The following is an 8,467-nucleotide window of genomic DNA, read 5'->3' as shown; positions in this document are numbered from 1 at the left end:
GAAACTAAAACAGACACTCCCCGTAGGACCCAGCCGTTTCACTGTTAGGTGTTTATCCAAGAAAAATGAAAACATGTGTCCACACAAAGACTTACGTGTGAACAGCAGTACTGTTCACCAAAACCTCAGACTGGGAAGGACACTAGGGACCATACGCTGGTAAATGCATTACAGTGTGTTCGTACGTGGAGGTTCCGCTCAGCATTGTGGAAAGGGGTGTTGATCCAGAACCAATGTGGAAGATGTCAGTAGCGCTGGGCAGAGTGGAAGATCAGAGACATAGCAGACCACTTACTGATGATAGAGTTTATAAGAAATTCTAGAAAAGGCAAAAGTGCAGCAGTGGAGAGAGAGGGGTGGTACCCAGGGCCAGGGGCTTAGGGAGGGGTACGGACCACGAAGAGGCATGAGGGAAGCTTTGGGGGAGGTGGGCTTGCTCTGGGTCATGACTGTTGGCGTGGTGGGTACATGATTATAGACAACCATCAAGACTCATCAAATCGTATGATTATTCCTCAGTAAAGCTGCGAACAAAGCATTGAATTTTGCTGTCGGACAGAACACGGGTGACGTGCGTGTAAGGGAGGGAGCAAAGGCAGCCGGGTGGTCCTGATTCCTGCTTTCTCAGAGCCTGGTGTGAAGACGACCAGGGCTGAGGGGGCAAGACCAGAGGTCCTGGGCTGTGGGAATGCCTGCTGGAAGGCTCCGGAAGAGAAGAGAGGAGGGGAGGAGGGAGCGGCTTGGAGGAGAGAAGGGTCGACAGGTGCAGGGAGCCAGCTCTAGACATGGGGAGGATGGGGAGGACCGGACACCTGGAAGGCAGGAAGGGCGGGGGTGCGAGCAGATGGAGAGGATGCCCCTTGGAGTATCATCTGTGTCTCCTTGTGCTCCAGAATGTCACCCGCTCTGAAACCTCATTTGTCTGATACTAACACAGCGAGATGATCTTTTCCGTCTTTCTACTATCGAACTGTCGCATCTCCTTGTTTAAAGAGGATTCCTCACAGACACAAGTAGTCGTATCTTTCTGACCAATCTGAATGCCTCTGCCTTTTAAGCAGGAGTCAATCTTTTTTTTTTTTTTTTTAATTGTGGCAAAATGCACTCAATAAGCTGGCCATTTGGGCCTCTTCAAAGTGCATGATTCCGTCGCCGTGGAAGTGTCGCCGTGGAACCATCCCCATCATCCGCCCCCAGAATCCCTCCCATCTTGCCAATCTGAGACTCTGCCCCCCTCAGACAATGACTCCATCACCCCCCCCACGGCCAGCCCCTGACCCCAACCATCCCCCTTCCTGACCAGACCCACAGGCACAGCTTCCCTTGGGAGACCCACCCAACTCTCCATGTCCAAGTCAGAGCTCACCCTTCCCCTGTCCTACCCCCTGATGCCCCATCTCCAGACTCCAGGCCCCCAGACCCCAGGCCCCAGACCCGTGGCTCATCTAGATAGACATCCCTCTTCCTAGGAAATCAAGTCATGCCCTCGGCTTGCCTCTCAAACTCATACCTTCCCCTCTTTCTCTCTGCCTGTGGAGAGGTTTGGGCTCTCACCCTCCATGGGGGACTGGGATATGGTGACTCCCCAGCTGGGCTCTCTACCTGTCTCCCCTGTGACCCCAGATCCATTCCAACACTGGGGGTTTTGCTGTCCTGGGAACATGATCACAGTAGTGTCCTGATCTAAATCCCTGCTGGTCTAAATCCCCAGCCTCCCTGCAGCGTCAAATGCCCTGGGTCCTCCGGGCCTTCCGGCCTCATTGTCTAACCCCTCAACCTTTCCCATCTGCTTGTAGCTGTTTCTAGGCTTTTCCCACGCTGCTGTCACCCATTGCCTGAGATGCCCCATCCCCCCTGTTCCAGGCGCTCAGCTTTCACAAAAGGGACAATCATTGAGGAGATAATGAAGGAGAGGGAAACCTGGCGGCACTGGGCGGATGCCTGGGGGTTCCGGCTGGATGCCTTGGGGTTCCCGGCTGGTTCTTGGGGGCAGTGGAGGCTGTGGGTCTCTCCTCTGTGAGGCGGACAGGGAGCCCTTCCCTCCGCTTAGCTGGCTGTCCCTGGCCCCCCACCCCCTCCACCCCGGGGAATCTGACTCCTGCAGAGGTGCGGGGGATGTGGGAAGAAGGAGGATGACAGTGGCTGAAAGGGAGGACAGGCAGGCCTGAGAAGGAGCCGGCAGTCTGGGGCCGGGTGTGCAAACAGCTTCGGAGTGATGGGAAATGCCTCGAAGGAAGGCCAGGGTGCTGCAGAGTTGAGCCGCTTCCCAAAATAATCCAGGGGGGCAGCTGTCTCAGATTCTGAAACTGGGTCTGGCTGCCTGAACGGCAGGAAGCCCCGGGCCCCACACCAGCCCCACTCTGGGAACAGATGGCACTAGGAATATTTTTTCTTTTACCCAAGTCAGCTGGTAAGCGAACAGCTTGTCTGGAGAGAATTGTGTTCCTCCCCTCTCTCTCTCTTTGGCAACGGATCAAAGCCGCTACCTCCCCTCCTCCAGTCCCTGCCCCTATCGGCTCTTTCCCTGTAAGACCTGAGCAGCCGAGGCTGAGGGCCATCACAGGCGTTTGCCACCTGGGAGCTCACGGGATCCTCACCCATGGGTGGTTTAACTTAGGGAGCAGTCAGGGTGTCTTGATCCGTGGGGGCCTGGGCTGAGCTGGGGCAGCAGGTTCTGGGAGGCCTGGCTGGTTGGAAAGTGGGTGATGGGGATGTCCCAGACATGATTCTTCTGGGAAGAGCCAGCCAACTGGTGTGGGTTGGCCAACACCTGCATGAATTCGTTCATTTATCCACGAGCGTTTCCAATCGATCGGTGTGCTTATTGCTTGTAAAGGCGACGCATTAAGGCACAGGTGGTATACTACATCTGTACAAATCATCGTGCACAAGCCGTTCCTAATAGACCTTCCCTGAGCACCTACCAGGGTGCAGGCCCTGGGCTCAGAGCTGGGGATATAGATGGTTGGATGGTGGCCCTGTCCCGGAGGAGCTCAACGCCCCATTGAGGGAGGCAGGGTGGTGCCGTGGTCTCAGTGCAATGCTTGAGTCCGATTCTGGAGCGGGATCCTGGGGGCATCCTCCGGATACAGGATGAGTCACTCACCTCCTTGAGCCTCAGTTTCCTTCTCTGTCAAATGGAAGCAAAGGAATCTGCTTTTTGAAGGGTTACTAGGAAAGTTAAATAAGAGAATCCACCTGACATTGAAACATCCCGGGCACATAGTGTTCAATAATGTCAGATGACATTACCATCATTACCACCATCACCATCATCATCATCACCACCAAAATCATCACCACCATCATCATCACCATCACCATCATCATGTCATCTCCATCATCACTATCACCACCATCACCATCATCTCACCATCACTATACCTGCAAAAACAGAACTGAAAGGCCCTCCCTCCATGGGTTCTGGTGAGAATGCCACCATGTGAGGTCTGGACCCTAGCACCTTGTTGGATTTCAGGATCAGGAAGCAAAGAGCTAGCTCATCAGGTAACCTTAACTGGATTTTGCATGTTCCCTGCCCACAGGCTCTCCTTGTTGAAACCTACAACACTATTCAGCACATCAGAGGCACTGGATAAATATTTGTTGGCTGACCCCCTGATAGGGACCTCTTAGCTCTCCTGGGGTAGGGCAGATGCAGCCCTGCTGCGGCCACTTGGGCCCACCCTGGGGCCCAAGCTGGCCACCCTGATGCTCCAGGAAGCCAGTGTTAAAGTTGAGCTCAACTCTAGACTTACTCCTCTGACCTCCCGTCGGTTTCCTTGGCCCCTGGGTTCACTGGTGCCTAGGCTGGTGGGTTCACCAGCTCAGCTGAAAACACAGAGGCATATTGAGGACCTCTGGCTCCATGATCCCTCTCCTTTCCCCCCATCATCTGGAGAGAGAGGCAACAGTGTGATGACATGGGAAGTCCTGGACTCTGATCTCAGCAGCTCTGTGCTCTTGGGCAAGACATGGCCCTTCTCTGAGCATGAGTTTCCTTACTTATAAGATGGGAAGGATCCTCCCTGCTTAGCTTAATCCCCAGGATGGGAGTCAGGAGGATTAACTGAAATAACAATGGGCAGGACTTTTAGAGTGCAGTGAGCAAAATAATAACTGGGGCTCACGTTGACTGGACCTTCACACTTCTTCACCTGGCATGGTCCAGACAGCCTGGCAGCTCACCAAACCTGCTTTCTCTTGCTGCTGGGCATGCAGCTAGCACCAGCCATGTGCCTGAGTCCTAGTCACTGAAATGTGAATGAAGTAAGATGCAACATTGCCGAGCCTGGTCCCCAGACCCGGTCCCTCTATGGCCCTCGGTCTCCAGGATGCCCCGGTGATACCCAGGTGATGCAGACAAGGGGTGACCTTGGCAGCCATGAAGATGGCAGAGCCACAGGTGAAATCGTTCTGGGGGGAGCGCTGCCTGCTAGTCAGGAACACCTGCTTTGAACTTGTACGTGAGCAGGAAATGTTTGAACTCCCCTCTCCAATGGGTTGTTGCAGTAGCTGGGGGTGGGGGGGAGCTTACCTATAACACCTGCATCAACTCTGATGGTTACTCCATTCATTTCATTTCAATTATATCGTTTTTTGTTGCTGGAAGTTTTATTTGCTCCCTTTTCGAAATTTCATAGCCATTTTATGGTCTCTTGTTCCTTATTCTTACGTCTGATCCCCTCTTTTACTTCCTTAGGCACCTTTATTATCTGTTGGGTGTCTGATGAGCTAATACCTGAAGCTTGTCTTTGAGGTCTGATGCTGCTGCCTGTCGTCTGCGCTGACTCTCGCTCATGGTGCTTTCTCCCTTGCATGTCCTCCGGGAGCTTTGCCTGTGGTCCTTCCTACTTAATCATCAGTAATTCTTCAAAGCCTAAGTTGCAGATGGGAACCTCCAGAGATAGTTCACATCTACTTCAGCCAGATCCCGAGGGTCATTCTGATTTGGCTCCCTTCAAATTAAAGTCTTATTCTGAGCGCCGTGGCCCCCACGGCTAGTAGGATAGCCACGTTAGGGCTGGCTTGTGGTTGTGACTGTAGGGGAGGGTTTTTTCCCTTTCTTCCCATGCCAGGATTGATAAGGGCAAGTGTCCTCTTTAGGGTTTTGCCCTAACTTCTTTCAGCGGTGACAGCACAGCCCCTTGGAGACCCCAGCTTGATGTGGGCTCCCTGGCTGTGACCCTTGAGCAGGCCCGGCCCAGGCTTTCCTCCCACCCCAGAGCCATGTACGGTCAGGGGACCCGGCTTGGCCAAATGTCCCCAGGACAAAGCCAGCTTTGGCAGTGGCTTCTCTCCGGGGTTTTCCAGTTTTGCTTTTAGTCCCCTGGCTCGCGAGAGTTCTCCTTGCCCTTGCTTGCCCCATGGGATGCATGTTCATACGTATGTTATGCATATCTGTACCTGTGCATACAGTTGCATATATATGTAAGAATACCTTCATACACACATACGCATATGTCACTTTTCTGTCATTCTGCGTCGTGACCCCTGCTCGGTGTATTAGTCCCTCGTACAGTGGGGAACGGGAGACAGTCTCTGGTTTCACAGAGCTGATTTTTAACAGGCAACAATGGATTGTTACAATTCTCTTTCTCCAGTTTTGGCTCCTCCTGGAGTCTCCACGTGCAGGTGGTCAAGATCCCCCTCGCCCCATCCTATCTCCCATCCTGGACCCTGACCTGACGGCGTTTGTCCGTGGCTCTCCTTCCGCGCCACACAGTATATGCCATTAACAAAAGGCTTTGGGTGCTTTCTTCTTGGGACAAAATTAGTGTGGGTGTGCTGGGGAGATGGAATGTTCTGGGGGAACAGGACCAGCCTGGGGTACCAAGTGAGCCGAGGCAGCAGTTCCGGAGGAAAGAAATCGGCCTAAAATTCCCAGGCAGAGAGAGGCAGAAAACAGGTGCAGAGGAGCTGTTTCCCTCCCCCAGGGGGAGGCAGAGGCCCCCAGACACCAATGGCCAGGGGATGCTCTATCAGATCAGGTCGAGCTTTCCAACAGGCAAGGGCATGCTGGGAGGGCATGGGCTGCCTCCGAGGTGCTGCCCGCTCACCTGAAAGGTGTCTGCACAGGGTTCTAGCATCCTCTGGTAAGGTGGGAATAGAGCACTCTTAATGCGCTAGGTGCTGCTCATGGGCCTAGGTAGCCTTGCTCGGACCACCCTGGGTCACCAAAATCCGGGCTGCGCTGGTCAGACAGGCCCGCCGGCTGGTGTACATCCAGCACTCCGGGCCCACGGGGACAGGCAGCACGTCCTGGATTTTATATTAAACACCAGGCAACCACTCAGAATTTACACGTGCATGACTCATCTGGGTGTTTGATACAGATTCTGCCTTGCTGACAGGCACCGGGGAATCTGGATGCTGCCAGAGTCCGTGGAGCTACTTGGAGTAGCAGCTCGAGGATGGTGGCTCTCCTCTTGGCCGCACTTGGACTTCCGATCCTGGGTCTCACCTGTAGACATTCTCAGTCCCTGGTCCAGGTGCGGTTTGGATGCTGGAAGGTCTAGACCCTGTCCAGGGGACTCTAAGAGTTAGCTGGGCCCCAGAACCATAGTTGTAGACCACAAAGAAATCGGGAATGCCTGGGCCCTCCTGTTCATCCTTCCTTTAGAGAGGCTTGGGTATGGAGAAAGGCGTCTTCTCTGAGAAAAAGAACAGCACAGTGCAACCTTACGCAGCAACTGGCTGGCTAGGACAGGACGCCAGTGAGAAGTGGAGACACAGAGAGGGGCCCTCATGGACTCTTCAGGGCCTTGGGGGCAGGAGGGCGCCGTGAGCAGGAAAGAAAACACAGGTCTGGCTTGGGTTCAGCTCCTTGTTGCGTGACTCAGGTTCCTCTCCTGCCTCTGTTCTTGTTCTGCTATCTCTGGGCCAATGGTCAGTTCTTGACCTCCTCCCTCTTTCCTTCCTCCCTCCCCTTCTTCCTCCTCCCCTGCCTCCTCTCTTCCTTCTCCCCTCCTTCCTCCTTCTTTTCCTGTTTTTCAGACCCCCTCCCTCCCATTCATGCGACGAGGAGCCCATGAGGCACGAGGTCCAGGGACACCCCTAACCTCAGGGGTTCTCAGTCAGGGGGCAAGACCCTTCCCCTTCAATCTCCCCCACTTTAGGCCCAGGGCGCTTTGACCTTGAGATTCCAATGGGATCCTCTCCCTGCTCTGGAACTCTTAGGAGGGCCCCTTCTATCCCGTCTCATGCGCTGTAAGTGCCCATACTTCCCCAGACCCAGTGTTGTGGGGAGAGCTGGCCCCTGGTGGGATCTTTGTGGGTATGCACGGTCTGTGATGTGGTTGAGACAGCGATGAATCCTGGCTGACACAGGGATGGTTTCTGGAACAAGGGGCAGACTTTTTAAAAAGGCAGAGTGGATTTCCTGGGAAGGAGGACAGGCAGGCGCCTCAGGGTCCGTCCCTTCCCCAGGCCCCTTTCAAGGCCCTGGGAAGGTCCTATGTCTCATTTCAGTTTGCGAGCAGAAACTACTTTCATGTTCCTTTTGCCGAAGTGGCCCTGCCTCCTCAGTGTGGGGGCCTCAGGTAGAAAGGCCAGAGTGGCTGGGGCAGTCAGAGCTGTCCAAGGTGTCCCACCGGCCTGTCCGGTCCCAGGGTGGGCCTGGCTGACTCCGTGGACTGACCAGCTCCCGAGGACGGAGGCTGCTGGGTGCAGGAGGGTGGGGATCTGAGCGTTCCGGGAGGAAGCTGGTGGCCTTTGGTGACCAGACTGGAAGTCCTGCGGCAAGAGTCTCCTGAGCTTTGCAGTTCATGTGGTCACAAGCCCTGCTGAGCTCGAGAGGTGAGGGGCAAGCTTTTCTCGGTTGCTCAGGCGAGACGGAGCTGAGACCCCCGGGGGGACACAGACAGCAAATGGGGCTGGAGACAGGCTCTGGCCCGAGATGAACCAAGCCAGTGAGCCCAGCAGGGGAAGGCGTCTCAGACAGGCCCCGCAGGCCACTCGGCTGTCAGGCTGTTTTCTGATGGCGGCAGATGACCCAGCCCCTGTCTCGGGTGAGGACAGAGAAGGTTTTAAAGGTGGCTTCCCTCCACTGCACGACTGCTTCTGGGCCAAGTTGTCTCATCCGGCGGGAGCAGGGAGGAGGAGGGCTGGAGGCTGGCACAGACCGAGAGCCTGGCTGTGGTAGGTTCGGGGCCCAGGGTCTGGGGCTGCACCCTGGGGACAGGGGAGGTGTGTGGTCAGACAAAGGACACCCCCTCATTTGTGACTGAGTTTTCGGAGAAATCCTTACACAAGTGTAAAATCCTTTAAATACAGTTAGCTACGCATTTCACAAGCTGCCACCAATGATAAGAATAAAATTCTGCATAAGAAACATCAGCTTCGGGTGGATATACTGTCCGATCAGCGTGTGTTCATTTGGTCACTCGCTGGGGAGACGGAAGGTACACCGTGGGGTTTGTCCTCAGCGCTCTGAGTACTCCTTGGGCGCCCACTCAGCGCTCGCTCC

Source organism: Lontra canadensis, unplaced genomic scaffold (assembly GCF_010015895.1).
Source record: "Lontra canadensis isolate GAN:19392208 unplaced genomic scaffold, GSC_riverotter_1.0 scaffold84, whole genome shotgun sequence".
Classification (NCBI taxonomy): Eukaryota; Metazoa; Chordata; class Mammalia; order Carnivora; family Mustelidae; genus Lontra; species Lontra canadensis.
This window is presented reverse-complemented; position numbering follows the sequence as displayed.